Source organism: Ceratotherium simum, chromosome 9, assembly GCF_057802395.1.
Source record: "Ceratotherium simum simum isolate JZ-2026a chromosome 9, ASM5780239v1, whole genome shotgun sequence".
Lineage (NCBI taxonomy): Eukaryota > Metazoa > Chordata > Mammalia > Perissodactyla > Rhinocerotidae > Ceratotherium > Ceratotherium simum.
Window position 1 is genome coordinate 43,595,726 of NC_141908.1, and position 16,733 is coordinate 43,612,458.

General features: G+C 34.0%; 1 long non-coding RNA gene across 2 annotated transcripts in view; it reads right to left on the reverse strand.

Annotated features, from left to right (window-relative positions):
* The window catches only part of LOC147916285 (uncharacterized), a 108,043-nt gene that overhangs the window by 2,449 nt on the left and 88,861 nt on the right, over positions 1–16,733 (reverse strand). The window contains exon 4 of one of the 2 annotated variants that reach the window (XR_015553211.1): positions 15,487–15,573. The exons of the other annotated variant lie outside the window; for it this stretch is intronic. This is a non-coding gene — a long non-coding RNA (uncharacterized LOC147916285). The remainder of the gene's footprint in view (positions 1–15,486; positions 15,574–16,733) is intronic. 2 annotated transcript variants of the gene reach the window in all.

Below are 16,733 nucleotides of genomic sequence, written 5' to 3' on the forward strand. Positions count from 1 at the left end.
CATCCTTGTTTCTTTAGAATAGCTGTATTGGATAGATTTTTAAATGCACATTTTTTCCCCACATTTCAACATCTTTAAAACCAAGATGTATCTGATAGCCTATGACACTAGCATTGGGACATAGTTTGATTGGAAACATCATTTTTTTTAGGGACACAAAAGTGATGATGCTTCTTATAATTTTGGCATCTTGTATTTGATGAAATATGGTGGTGATGTTGTAAGGATTAAATGAAATAATGTAGGTGAAGCACAAGATTGACGTCTAGAAAGTACTTTATAAATAGTATCCATCATAATGATAGTGTTGATAATGATTATACATTTGCGTGAAATGCCTTATCTTGTTCCAGAGCACAAATCCAAATAGTTAGAGAAATCTTACCAGTATAATTTAAAACATCACACTAGTGAAATTCTGTGATCCAAATTATTTCATGAAATGCAAGGAAGATATAGGACTATCTGACTTCTTATTCAATAAAATGCACAGAACAGAAATTGTAAAAGGGAATAGACAATGGATAGTTGCCAGAGAGAAAATAAGTGTTTGTACAGTCAAGTTTTTGAGATGGGCTGGGGATTCAAAAATATTGCTAATCTTTCTTTGTACACTCTCTGTATAAAAATTTCCAGTCTTAAACTTTGGGACTAGGAAAAAAATGTTTTTAAAGAGTGATTAAACAACTAGTTTATACTGCGCTCCAAGCCCCTCTGAAGAGGAGATGCTGACCCTGTGTGAGTTCTTTGTCACTAGTGGGCAGAGGCAAATTTCCTACCATTTGAGCGAAAAACTGGGCACTCTTTCATCTACAAATTAGTTTTAAATGAAGATTAGATATGTTACTTGTATATAATAACTTCTAGAAAAACAAATCACTATGTGTATAGAAATAGCCAATAATATCAGACTATAATATTTCAGTTATCTGCATTTCAATTGTTTTTCACTTGTACTTTCTGTAACAGATAGTGCAGTACTAATTGTAATATAGTTAATGAAACATATTTCTGAAAAAAATTTTGTGTGAACTTAGTATTTATACAGGTTCTGTTTTCCTCCAGCAATTCGCGTTATGCTTTCATATGAGGAGTCAATTAGTAAGGATCCATTGCTTATTTTTTTCATTTGTGGCTATTAGTTTTTCTCTATATTATTTTTAGTTTTTCTAGTGCCTGTTATAATAGCCGTGTAGTGAAAAATGTCTGTTAACAAACTCTACAATGCAACAGAGTAAGTAATAATTTAATGCTACTTCTTGGGTAAATTCTTTTATACAATAAAAATTTTTGCATTTGTAATATGCATAAATATCTTGTAGCTTATGAAAAATTCCATAAAATTGTTTGAGCAATATTAAAGATTTTAAGAATTTATTTATTTGCTCTTCTTTTTTATGGAAAATATATCAATTATGGACATAGATTTAATATAAACTATTGGTAAGATCACAACACACACATACATCTATGAAGGCCAAAGTATGTATTTATGCAAATAATTTATACATATTAGTACCCGAAAAACAATTTGATAGAATCAATAAAATCTATAAAAATAGGAATTGAACTCATATATAAAATTGGCCATATGAAAAAAGAGATACAATAAAGTATAAACTATTAAGCTAAGTTAAAAGGGCAATTAAAAAAATAGTAGCACTACTGAAAGAGGATTTTATAATTTCTCTTTCCTTTTGCTGTGTAATTACAATCTTTGAATTTAAGAGAGTCTACAGATTCAAATCAATATCCATTTCTTCCTTAAAATGGCCGGTTTTTTTGGCCCTGAGCTAACATCTGTTGCCAATCCTTCTCCTTTTTTCCTTTTCTTCTCCCCAAAGCCCCAGTAAATAGTTGTATGTCATAGTTGTACATCTTTCTAGCTGCTCTATGTGGGATGCTGCCTCAGCGTGGCTTGATAAGGGGTGCATAAGTCTGCGCCCAGGATCCGAACTGGCAAACCCCAGGCCACCGAAGTGCAGCACGTGAATTTAACCGCTATGCCACCAGGCTGGCCCCCAAAATGGCCATTTTTAAAGGAAAAGAACATATTGGTTTCACTTTTATGAATAATTCTTAAAACTGCCAAGTTTTGAGAGGTATTAATTTTTTTTTTTTTTTTTGCAAAAAATGCACACGAATAACCTATAAGCAAACCAACGAATAAACTATAAGCAAACCAACAAATAAAAACCTGGCAAACCAGATGGGTTTACCTGAACCTTCAGTGCTTTAATTCAGCCAAGATCCAAAGTCATTATCAATTTGATTTAGGTGTCTTGAATATTTGAATATGAAATAGTGGAATTTTGCATGAAATCCTAAGATATTAAAGACAGTAAACAAGATATTATATTTAATGAATTCTATAAAAGTGATTTAGAGGCACCTGCACTGTTCCCATTGTAACTTGAGAAGCGTGTGAGTGACGCAGTATAAAGAATATGCAGTTTAGTTGTGTTTTCTAAGGAAGTAGCTCATAGAATAAAAGTCAATAGTATTGTAATTTTGGTATCAGGATCCATTTCTAATTAACAATAGGCAACAAGTTAAGCATCAATACTTATTTGCAGGTGAGAACCCTGTATCTGTAACATGGTACACAGAGAAATATGAGCCTCAGTTGGTTTTCATCTTAATGAGTTCGACTCCAGCACACCTGTTTCTCATAACACAGTAAGAGAGTTATAGCAACTCTGAAGGACAGAAAGAGAAAAAAAAAGTCAACTTTGCTGCAAACTAAAAGGAAGGTTGCAACTCTCCAAGGGCTTTACAAAATATCTCACAATTGTAATGGAGAAAGCATTAGTTTAGAATGTCTCCATTTGTCAATGCAAATGTAAAATGAACTGTTAAAAGCATTGTGCTTAAGAGCATTTCAGGTATTAAAAATTTTGTCAATAAATAAACACAAAATGATTTTTAAAAAATTTTACAGCACAAAAAAGAATGATAGAATCCAATAGCAATTTTTTTTCCCAGATACCATTCTGGCGTCTTTATAGAAGTCTTTGCACATATATATTCAATTATCTTAAGTTAAATTCCACATTGACCATTGTTTTCCTTACACGCTATTGGATTTGTAATGAGCAAGTTGCATTAAAATAACCTAAATCACAATTTCAGACAGGTAGGTCAATTCAAATTCTCTGTCTCTTTTCCTATGAATCTTAATATAATTGTTTTAAATATTATTTATTGAAATCCTATTGTATGCCAGCCACTGTTATAAGCATTAAACAGGCATTATCTTATTTATTTTTGCAATAATTCTGTAAAGTAACTGCAGTTACGTACATTTTACAAATGAGAAAAATAAAACAAAGAATTTCTTAAATTGCCCAAGGTCTCAGAGCTATTAAGCAACATACTCAGAATAGTAACCCAGATCTGTTAATTCCATAACTTGCATTCTTAACAACTGTACCTCTCTATAACATTTACTCAACTGACAATAATTTAGGTATTTAAAGAACACACTCCAAAATTTCATTATTGGTGGAAAACAGACCAGAGTTCTACTCATGGCTTTTCAAATTATTTTTTTGTTCTTGGACAAAAGTCATTTTTACTGTCAGAGACTATTAAAAGGAGCAAGAATATCTTCTTTGTGTACTTTTCAGAGTTGTTATAAGAAATGAAGGAGTTGGGGCCGGCCCCGTGGCTTAGCGGTTAAGTGTGCGTGCTCCGCTACTGGCGGCCCGGGTTCGGATCCTGGGCGCGCACCAACGCACCGCTTCTCTGGCCGTGCTGAGGCCACATCCCACATACAGCAACTAGAAGGATGTACAGCTATGACATACAACTATCTACTGGGGCTTTGGGGGAAAAAAAAAAGGAGGAGGATTGGCAATAGATGTTAGCTCAGAGCCGGTCTTTCTCAGCAAAAAGAGGAGGATTAGCACGGATGCTAGCTCAGGGCTGATCTTCCTCACCAAAAAAAAAAAAAAAAAAAAGATGAAATGAAGGAGTTAATGCATGTGAGAGCACATTAAATGTTGTAAAGTTTTATGAAAATGTATTATATGTAATTGTCACACATAAAGTGATTCTATGTCATTAAAACTAGATATTAGTTTAAATTCCTTATGACTTAGGATCTTGGGAAAGAGAAATTCTAGCCTGTTTCAGGAGATAAACTATAAAACAGACAGGCCATTATCCTGTACACTAAACCCAGGAGCCTTCCTTGAAATCCTGGGGCTTTTCAGAAAGTCAGAGAAGATAAATGTATTCGGAAATGGTGAGGAGTGTGGATTCACTGGGCCTTAGTCATTCCTGAGGTGGGCTTTGTAATACTTAGATACATTAGATTAGCTGTTTTGTGGTAACTATTTCTGGGTTCCTTGTATGCAGAAGTAGTGATAAATTACAATGCCCTAAAAACTGATGTTTCTAAATGCCATCTCCTAGAGGTCACTATATATACACTTTGAAGCATCCAGGTGACATCCTGAGGCAGTTTTCATATCTCAAGTTTCTTTTAGAGAAGGATTTGCAAAGTCAGATGCCCAAGTGACATGCAAAACAGACCAAGCATAGGGAGCAGAGTGATGTAAGCTTCAGCTCATTGTTGACGCTAAGGATTTCGGGCCCACTATTACCAGGTCCTCCAATTTTTTAAAAAATTGTATTTTTTTTCCAGCTTTATTGAGATATAATTGACATTCAACATTGAGTATGTTTAAGGTGTATAGTGTCATGATTTCATACACACACATATATTTCAAAATGTTTACCACAATAAGGTTAGTTAATCTTTCACCTCACCTAATTACCATTTTGTTGTTGTTGTTATGGTGAGAACATTAAAGCTCTACTCTCATAGCAACTTTCAAGTATGCAATACAGTATTGTCAACTGTAGTCACCATGCTGTACCTTAGGTCTTGGAACTTATTCATCTTATAACTGAAAGTTTATACCCTTTTACCAACATCTACCCATTTCCCCCAACCCTCTCAGCCCCTGGCAACCACCATTCTATTCTTTGTTTCTGTGAGTTCAATGTTTTTAGATTCCACATACAAGTGAGATCACACAGAATTTGTCTTTCTCTGTCTGACTTATTTCACTTAGCATAATTCCCTCTACATCATCCATGTTGTCACAAATGGCAGGATTTCTTTCTTTTTTATGGCTGAATAATATTTATATATTTATAACACACTTTCTTTATCCATTCATCCATCAACGGACACTAAGGTAGCTCGGATCCTCTAATTTTTAAGAGATGGCAGAAACTGGTTCTTTGAATGAAGCCTTCCCAATTTTTAAATGTTAGAAACTAACTCAAAATTAAAACAAGACAAAATAATTCTGCTTATGGGATTCATTTTGCAGTCTGCTGATTCATAATCTCTACATCAGTCTTTTATGGTACAGTCTTTATATTATTCTCTATAAAATACTATCTCATTATTATTTGATACTTATTAACATCATGTAATTCTTCCCACTGAAGGTAACCTTGAAACACATTTTCAAGAGGGCACAGTTCAGCAGCTATTCCCAGTTATTGTCAAAGGAATTCTTTATTTCTGGTTCCGGCAGAAGTACCAGCTTTTAGGTTCTATACTGAACTCAGGCTGCCTTAGGGACTGTCTCTCCACTCTTTCCTCCCTCTGCAGCCTGATTACTATGTGTAGATATGGCTGGGATTTTGCATGTTTACGTAGCAAATGCTTTGCTGAGAATAGCTTAAATTAAACACAGGGTCTAGAGATGCTCAAGTGTACTTGGTCATTGCTGTGGTAGAGGGTTACATTTGTTTTCGTAAGCTTCTGTAACAAAGCCGGAGACTCTCTAGCAATTACGTAGACCAAATGTCTGTGCACAGTGGGATGCTCTTGCTAAATTTAGAATGGCACAGGACCAGCTTCTCTGTAAATTCCCTGGTGCACTGTGACCTCTCCTACAATAGAAATAATACTTCATGCCCCTGTTGAAATGATGCTGTGAAGAAAGGGGAAAAAGGAGATAAAGCATTTGAAATATATTGGGTTCCATAGATATAAAACCGTGATGTAAATCCAAAGTGTTAGTATCAAATGATAGGATAATTATATAAAGTTTTCTACCATTTGTTCCAGCTCTTAGATAGTCATTCTAACTTTGACTTAGTTTTCAAACTCTATGCCACACACTCGACTTCTTGTTGATGAGCCATCATGAAAAGATTGAGGCAAGTTCTGGTGGAATTTTGATTAACATCTCTGTGTGGGATTTCCCAGTAGGAGCTGGGAGAGGAGCAAAAAAAAGAAATATAGTCTCTTGAACCCATGGTCACTTCTGTTAATTTTCTAATTTCCACCTTGGAAGGTCTTTGCAGATTTTACCCTCATGTTTCTTTGAAGGAAGCTTAACGGTGTACTAATTGCAAAGATGTCACTGGTGTTATTGAAGTTTCAAAAATTAGGTCAGCTTCCCAACATATACTGCGCTTAATGTTTCTTTCTAAAGGTTAAAATACCTTAATCGGTTTTGGTAAGAGTCAGTTTTAATGCAGATTGACAATCCAAAGCTGGAAAACTATGAGCAGACCCCCACTTTCAAGGGGAAGTTTAAATTGATTTGAAAAGTGACAAATTTTAAATATGGCACATTTATTAAAAACACGTTTAACTCTCAGCAAACACACAACCCGAGGTTATAATTGGAAAAACATAATTTCCTTTCAAGGATGAGGAAATCTAAATATCCACTCACAACAGAGTGCCTAGAAGAAATACTATTTTATCATCAGCAACTCATGGATTAGAAAAATATTATTTTCGACATAATTTCTCTGGCTTTTCAATTTACCTTATCAACTTCAAAAAATTTAGTTTCTAGTTGAGGGAGACATAGCAGAAGGCAGTAAAGCAATCTTGTTATAATCCTTGTGTACGCCTGTGTATATCTGTGTTTGTACTGAGAACACATGGTCTTCAGATTTTAATTCCATTTTGGGAAAAAGACATCAGGTGCCATGAAGATAACTACCAAACATTGAGGGTCAGATGTACCAATTATTAAAAGATCGATGTGACTGTTTTTAATCTCTAAATTAAATTTCAAAATCTTTACCAAGTAAAATTTCTTTTCAAGGTGTCTTGAAAAAATAGGTATGGACCATTTTAAACTCTATTTTTGTTATTGTGTCAGCTCTGTTTATAACCCAAATCTATATTTTAACTCTTAACATAAGAACCAAGAGAGCATGAAACCTAGAATAGATTCTCTAAGGTACTTCTAGATCACACTAGAATATCAATACTGCACTTCTTGGTTTAGATACAATATATTTTTTTCTGACAAAGCTTTAATGGACTCTTTAGTCTTTGTTATGCAAAGAAAAAAATAAATACGGTTTATAGAGAAATTTGTTTATATTACATAATATATATACAAACACGGAAATACAATGCTATTTCCCACAGTATGTTTGTGGAGCACTAGTTCTATCATGAAATGCTACGAGAAAAAGAAAATCAAGAATTAAAGAGGACTCACAATGTACATTACTACATTAAAGGCTCTGAGAAGTCTTGCAATGAATTAATCTGTTGCTCTTTTGTCATCGATTACTTTACACATGATGTGATTGCTTTGTGAGCACCTGTGTAGTGTAGCACAGTCAACGATCCATGCTTGGAAAAAAACTGATGGCCAAATAATTACTTAGGCGATGGAACAAATATAGATAAAACAGTGTTTTCTAAACTTTTGAAATAGGAGTAGAAGTTAAGAAAAAACTTTAAAGGATTTTTTTGTAGGGCAAAAGGGTACTACTTTTTTGCACCCATGAATTTATTTAAAAAGTTCCAAAAAATTAATTAAAAAAAATAAAAATGTCCAAACATGGCCTGTAAAGAAGGGAGAGAGGAAAGTACGATTTTTTCTTTGCAGGGAAATTGAAATACTGAAAAAGAGGGATGGGGATTTTTAAAATAATACAAGAGGCCCAAAATGGAGTGGCTTATACTAAGCCTCACTTCACAGAACCAAGACTTAATTACAGTTTCAGCTCTCCTGGAAATGGAATCTTAAACCAGTCAATCAAGAACGGCTTAACCAATGCTAGTTGGGATTCTGACTGATAGACCCCAGTTGTCCCCTAAAGTAAAGTGACCTTGCAATAACCAATCCACATTTTTGTCTCATATAACTTCCTTGTTCCTGCTCCCATCTGCCTATAAAAGTTTTTCATTTTGTACAGCTCCTCAGAGCTCCTTTCTCTCTTCTAGATCAGATGCTACCCAGTTGGAATCAATTTTTGCTCAAATAAACTCTTAAAATTTTTTATGTGCCTCAGTTTATCTTTTAACAGGATAGAGTTCCAAGGTAAATCCATGTGAATAAATTCTTTCTGAGAGGTAAAAGGGTAAAGAAAACTATGTTGAAAATTTTAAAATAGAGACCATTAATTCTTTTTAAAAAATGCAAAAAGCATTTTAAACTATACTAAAAATATACATAAGCATCACATACTTTAGAGGATAAAATGTAAGAAGGGAAATATATCACGATGAGAGGTTGAGAAAGACAGAAAATTTAAAGACTAGGAAAGTGTAAGTGTAAAGACTAAGAAAGAGGTGCTCAGAAAAAAGAGATGAGTGAGACGGAAAGATGGAGATCTATAGAGACTGAGCAATTTCTATGGTTCTAAAATACGTGTAAACTACTATGGTTTCAGGCTGTGAAGCAGTTGAGCTCTGAACTTGGGGGAAAAACAACTCCCACCAGATTCCTTTGAAATGGTAATTAGCCAGTCCAGCTTTGTCTGCAGCTCACCACTTTCTCTATGTCCTTCTCAGAAAAAAAGAAAATCTCTGAATGAGGCAGACACAAAAAGCTCAGTAGGAGAAAAAGTATTTTTTGTGTTTCTCAGGCAGGGGCCAGAGAATTCTGAAATCAAGTTAAGGATGAGAATCTTATTTTGAGAAAGTTCTAGAATGAAAAATAAAATGGAAAGAAAAAAATATCGAAAAGTGGAAATAAAGAAAACCAGAATGCAAGTCTACTGAGAAATAGTTTGGTTTGGAGGAATGAGTTTTAGAAGAGGCCCTACCTTGCCTATCCATATTAATGTCTCTTACTACTCCCCGGGGCAAATCTTGGGCTCCTCACTGGCAATGCAGTATGATAGTGTTTGAAATTCAGGTAGTACCATTTATTAGCTGTGTGATCTTGAGTAAATTTCCTAAATTCTTTATGCCTCCATTTTCTCAACTTTTAAATGGGGATACTAACATCTACTAATGGGGCTGGTCTCCTTAGTCTAAATTTGGTTTACTCATCACCATTCCCCTGCCTGTCGAGTCCTTTCCCACCTATTCTTGAATGAACATGTTTTCTATGCTAACATATGGAGGTCATGTTTCACCTTTTCCAAACCACAAAAATCATTTTCCTTTTCTTACACTTTGTGTGTGTGTACTGCTTGAGATAGCACTGATGCATATATTTCTCAATGTTCTTGACTTATTGTCGTAAATCTCTTTTCTCTAATCAGTCTCAAAATGCCTTAAAGTTGGCCTGAGTATTGTCTGTTCCTTGAAAAGTGCGGTCAGTACAGGTGAGGAGTGAAAATAACTGGTTCTTAAACCCCAGTTTCACATCAAGGGTGATTGGAGGTAGACTATAAGGACTTTCTGCTGTATTTTATTCACTGGTGCTCAATTAACTTCTATTCAAAAAGTGTTAAAGCTGAAAAAATTTGGATTTGGTAGAATTCAACTAAAAGCCATTGTTTGAATATATTTTATTTCTTTTTAACAAATCTGAAATATGAACACAAGAGCCTGGATTCTCCTGCAGTTGAAAAGAAATAAAGATATTGTCTGAAAACACTATTAAAGGATCTACTTGCAGGCACTACCTGAGCCTGCAGGTAGGGCTTTAAAGATACAGTTATTGCTGTGCTCAGCCAGTGTTAGAGAATTTCCAGCGTCTATCGCTGCTGTAGTTTCATGGCAGCGCAAGTGATCACCACCTTTTTAAATTTCTTTTCCAGCACCCAAGAATAAAAAGTAAATGAACAAACAATAAACAAAAAGTACAAAGTAGTAAGGTTCACTTTTCATATTAGTTATCTAAGATCTATTTCTTCATTGTTTTTTCTTATAGAAGAGGGGGTAAAAAAAAAATCCAGAAGTGTTATATGGCTGACTTGTGGTGTGATGACTCTATTGTACTCTATTTTATAATCATAAGATTCCTGAAAGTATATGCAATTCTGGAATAGAAGGGAATTATAAAGTTTAATTTCTCCTTTCTATCTTTTTATTTTCTTTCTTATGAGAGATGAGTTAGAGAAAATCATTTGATCAAGTGCAAGGCTTCTACCCATGGGATTAAACATTATGTAATACCAGTTTCTCCCTCTTTTAGTAGATGTCTACAATACTAGTAATAAAATCATGATTTTCCTCCTATACTCACCCAACCTAATTTCTGAGCAAATCCTCTACCCTATTCTCTCTCAAAATTATTTTGATTCTGAATAAGCTTCTCTTTTTTTGTATGTTTAAAAAATATTTTATATATGCATGTATTTTATGGTTAGAGAGCAAGAGTTTTGTGGGGCATTCTGGACCAAATTTTGGTTGGTCCTGGGTAGACAGAGATTCCATGTTGTGGGAGACATTGTTTCAGGTCCTCTTCATCCCTGGATCTGATAGGTATCAAAGCAGTAATGAGTTGTCCCCTGATCAATCCTAGGCCAGCAGAACAGTCTTAGCAAGCTGCTCCCTTCTGCATGTTTGTGATTTCTCTTTTTGTGTGAGGAAGACTGGCTCTGGGCTAACATCCGTGCCCATCTTCCTCCACTTTATATGGGATGCCGCCACAGCATGTCTTGCCGAGCAGTGCGTCGGTGCGCGCCCGGGATCCGACACGGCGAACCCCGGGCCGCCGCAGGGGAGAACAGGCACTTAAACGCTGTGCAACCGGGCCGGCCCCCTGTTAGTGATTTCTTTATGGTTATCAAAGACGACCTGTACAAAACTGCCATCCAGTTCTCTTGCACATTGATGAAGTAGGAAAACTCTCACTGACTCCTTGTCCATTGATCCTGTTTATGTCACATCTACTTGGCTTCTGCAGTCATGACAAAACACACAGGGTTGCCTGCTTCCAATATGTTTAATGTTTAATCCCTAACTCTAATAATGCCACTGGGATTCCCTAGACCATTTTTTGTTTCTATTTTATGTGCCAAGGATCTCATCCCTGTTGGTGTGAAAATACAACCTGATACCATTGCGTATGCTTTAGTTTCCCTGTCTCCTTAACAATAATATTTGTTCAAGAATATTAGGAAGCCAAGTGAGGACCAGAAATAGTACAAGAATTAGAGGTAAGAGAATTTTGCCTTAGAGCTTGGAGTTCTTACAAAATGATGACGACAGGGTTTCCAAATAAATTCTTGACACTAACAAAGCATTGCATTCAGGATCTGTTGTATTTGTTGTTGTTACTGTTGCTCCGTGTGTGTGTATTTTCTTTTAATTGGCCTAAAAGTACTTCATCGGAAATTCTTAATGGATTCTTTAAAAATATCTCAAGAACACTTAATGGTATCCTGAACAGAAATTCAAATCAAATGATTTAGAAGAAGATTAACCTTTTCATGATCCAAAAGCAATTTATGTGTTGAGTATTTTATGGAACTTAACATTTCAAGATGAGTTCCTGACATTTGACAAATCTGAAACAAGAATGATTTGTTATCATGTGTAACTGTGCGATATTCCCTTCACTAGATGATATGTAGTTTCATTCATTAGTCATCTCATCTTCTTTCAATGCCATTTGTTCATTTCAAAATGACCGTTTTCCTTTATTTGTATTTGAGGGGACTACTGGTTTTACCTGTTATGCTCTTGAGGTAAAGTATGTTCAAATGGCCAATTTGAACTAATACTAGTACTGAATAGTCACTATAGACTAAAATCAGCTCATACAGTACCTGGCAAGGAAATTGCAAGGATCTTACAATGTTATCTCAAAATACTGGCATGGTAAAAATTTGGCTATTTTTACTGACATATCCTCAAATCATTGCTTACAACAAATCAAATAAAATATCAGCTTCTTAGTAGATGGTAACAGTTTTATCAATTTCAAGAAAGTGGAAGATTTTGAAATTTAAAATATTTCTTCCTGAGCACCATGATCTATTATGTTTTAGTACTAAAAAAATTTTATATCAAAGCTTAGGTTTGTTTGTAATCTAAACTCAAATCTCCCAAAAGTAGGAGATCTCTTGCTCACTATGAATCAGGATTAAAAATCTTACATCCATTATAATATCCAATCTTTATAACAACCATATGAGTATCATTATCTCCAATTTATTTATTTCATAGATGATAAAGCTGAGGCCCAGAGAGAATTACTTAGTTGTAGGTGGTAGAACCATAATGAGACACTAATAATGGGGAAAAATGAGACAAGTCACCATTGAAAAACACCAGAGAATGATTTCAGCTGGGTTTCTTAGAGAACTGCAGATTTCCTATCACTTCTATATTTGTGCAAGTATTATTTTATACACATCATTAGCATAGAGATGGTCTATTCTTACTAATGCCAACCTATTTTCATTTCACTGTTGCAATCATTTTGAAAACTATTTCTAGTAAATCTCTCATTTAAATAGTGATAATGACTAGAAATATTCCATATGACTGAACTTTTGCAAAGGAAATGTAGAAGAGACCACTCTCTTGTTCAGAATTTATAAATGTTGGTCTTTAGTCAATATATAGAGAGTAACATAACAAGGATGGCAAAACTAAACAATTCTACTTCCTATTCATATAATACTTTAATAATACTAATCAAGAAAAGGAGAACCAGCCCTGATGGCTTAGTGGTTAAAGTTTAGTGCGCTCTGCTTCGGGCAGCCTGGTTTCCTAGGCACCGGACCACACCACTCGTCTGTCAGTAGCCATGCTGTGTTGGCGGCTCACATAGAAGAACTAGAAGGACTTATGGCTAGAACATACAACTATGTACTGGGGCTTTGGGGAGGGAAAAAAAAAAAAACAGCCCAGCTCCTTTAAAAAAATAAAAAATAAATTTAAAAAAAGAAAAGAAATATATAAATATCTTATGACAGAAATTTATGTTATATCAAAAATTCATTTCTTAATTGCCTGTTCCTTTGTTCTTTTTCATTCTTTTAAACTATAACATGCCTTCTTTCCCTGGAATAAATTATATATACTGCATTAATCCCAATATATTTCAGGAATATATTGTCAAAATTGTTTTACTGTAGTAATTTGCTTCCAACTCATTTTTAGAGGATCCACTGTTAAAAAGTCTAAATCATTATTCAGAGTGGACAATAGACATGAATAGTCAAACAACAAGTTCCCCAGGTGATTCTAATGTGATGGTTTAGCAATCACTTCTCTAGATAATTTAATTTTACTATTTTGCTCCTTGGTTGACTTCTAATTTGATTTTTTATGGTTTTAGAAGTGATTTGGGTTTTTTTAATTATGTGGATTACCAACTAATTATAATCATATTTGTTTACATTGGCCAGGTAGATTATCATTCTATTAAGGCATAGATTATAATTAGAGCCCTATTAGGTAACCAATACTGTCCCCCAATTTTTCACCAAAAGCCTTATAAAAATGTTGTTTATAACCAGAGAAAGGACACTAGGAGTTTGGCAAGATCGGGGCAAATCCATGGTTACTGACGGATTAGTAATTCAGAGCACATGTTTTATCAAAGTTTCTCATCCCTGTTTTCTGAATACTACCTTTAAAATCTTACCATGTTCACATCTCACATATTTACTCACATCTCACTATTTACTTACTATTTTCTTTTAATTGACTCACTTTCTAAATTCAAATACATAAGGAAATATTATATCACTACTGTAAAAAGAAACTAGTAACATTGCCATAAATAGGAGATAATTTTTAAATAAATGGAATAATACAAAAATAATGCTTTTAAATCTAACTAGATACTGCTGTCTGATACGTTAGGCTTTAAGCCTGGGGCTTGCTTTCTCTTTGTTAAAAAGGAAGATTTGCAACTAATAAAAAGTGTTAAATGTATACTCATACAAAATGAGCTATGTAACACAAAATGAGCTATCAAAGTGTACCTCAAATAATTCATAGTAGTGACCAGACTTGAATTTTTGGGGTCGGTTAAAGTGCCTCAGAATCTGAACCTGAGAAGACAGTAAGATTACTTTCACTACAGGAAAAAAAATTTCAGGAAAAGAGACGTATTCCTCATTACTCATAAACATGAACATTCAGAGTACCAGAGATGAATTTAGGATTATAACCTATATTTCTAATGTATACTTCTATGAATCCTTTGAATCACATAAAAAATAATATGATCTTCAATTTCTGGCTATATCGGTGAGTTAAAAAACCAAAAACTTCTTTTTAAAAAAACACAGAAATTCTTTATAAAACAGTACGAACATCCTTTTAAATGCCTAGTTAAACTTTTGAGAAATAAAAACAAAACCCTAAGGGGTAAGAAATAAAAAGAAAATTATCTGAATGAGTAATAGAAATCCAAAGCTGAACAGCTACTGTTCTTATGATGGAAAGAAACAAGGCCTTGAGGCAGGTAGTACGGTGAGCTGAAACTGAGACATTCGCATGAAACAGAGAACCTCCATGGAGCTACTCCCTCAGTGGAGGATACACTAGAAAAAGTACTCTCTTTGGCAATTAAAAATGACAAGAGAATTTGTCTGTCTTCACCTCAATTATAAGTGGAAGAAAAATGTCCCTCCTGAGAATTCATGGCCAGAGGTGTTTTCATACAGTTTTAGGCCTGGATTTACACTACTTGTAAGTACTAAGAAACCCTAAGCTGAAAACTTAGTATGATCCCAAGTATCTGGAAATATCAAGCACAAATCATTTTTAGAAGAATATACCTCAACCCAGTCTTACAGAAGTTCAATAAATAACTGAATATGAGCTCATAATTCAAAATGATCAAATGTACTGAGAAATAAATCACTGTGTATAAGAGTCAGCGAGTCAGCAGAAACAACCACCAGCAGAATTACGTCCAAAATATTTTTGATTTTAGGAAGATCAGATATAGCATATGAAGTCAGTGTGTTTAAAATTGAATGGGACCTGAAAGCATGAACAAGGGACAAGAGACTTTTTAAAAGTAGTCAGATATTAAAACCAAACCAAACCAAAAACAAAACAAAATAAAAAACCACAAATAGAATGTCTACAATAGATGTAATTATTGAAATTAGTGGATCACATAAACATCAGGTATAGACAGAACTGAAGATAATTAATAAATAAAGATATTAATCTGAAGTCTAGGGAAGCAAAGGGATAGAAAACATGAGATATTAAAAGATAAAAATAAGAACATCTAATATATTTCTTTTCAAAATTCTAGAAGGAGAAAACAGAATGCGAGAGAGACAATATTTGAAGAGATAATGGCTGAATATTTTCATTACCTGAAGACACGAATTCTCTGATTCAGGAATCTCAAGAAAATCCAAACAGAAAAAAAAAAAAAAAACATTGGCCACATCATGGTGAAGCTGTAGAAGTCCAAAGACAAAGAGAATGTCTTTAAAGTTATGAAAAAGAAAAGACAGACTGGAAACAACCAGCATTTAGACTGACAGGCAAATTTTCAACCACAACAGTAGAAGCTAGATGTTAATGGAACAATATCTTCGATTTGCTAAAAAAAATAACTGTAACTTAAGACTGTAAACTTACCTTAACTTACCTTTAAGAGTAGGATGAAATACATATTTATATAAAACTAAGAGAGTTTACCTTGAATAAAACCTCATTAAAGAAACTTCTAATAGATATACTTCAAGAAAAAGAAAAATATTTAACGCAAGTTTAGGACGCAAGACAAGAATGTGCAAAAATATTGGTAAACATATGCATAAATCTATATTAACATTGACTCTATAAAAATAATAATTATTTACTTGTGGTGTTAAAAGTAGAGAAAAAAATAAACGTAGATACTTGACAAAAATACTATATAAGACAGAAGGAAATATTCAGGTTAAATAATTCTCTGTTCCTTATGTTGTTGGGTGAATAGGGTAGAAACAACAATTAACTTTAAACTTAGTTCAACATATCTGTTAAAATGCAAAGGATAACCACTCAAAGAATAGAAAGAATACACAATTTTATCAGAAATGGCTGGAGAGAAAGAGTGTAAGAGAAAGGAGTTCACCAAACACCAGTAGGAGATTTACTACGTCGGTATTCTAATGAAATTTTTTTTCACACCTTTTCTTCCTGGGTTGGTAAGATCAGCATTTTGACTCTGTATGCTGAAAAAAAAATCTGTTCCTGCTTTCACTGGCTGCAGTTGATAAGCCCTAGAACTTTCCCTGTTGGCCACTTCAACAGCCACTGAAGAACAAAGATTATTCTAGCCTTAGTACTTACCGGCTTTCAGAATTCCACAGCATATAATTTTGGTGGAAATTTTTACTACTTTTAGAGTATAGTTATAGACAATAAGAGTAGAGAGTGTTTAGCTACTTCTGATTTCCTTGCAAACCTGATTTTCTCATTTTCTCATAAACCAATTCTATTTGTAGAGAGTGTTTAGCTACTTCTGATTTTCTTGCAAACCTGATTTTCTGATTTTCTTATAAACCAATTCAATTTATAAGAAGAGCATTATTTTTAGGCTTAAACATTTGGTTCCTTGTTGTGATTT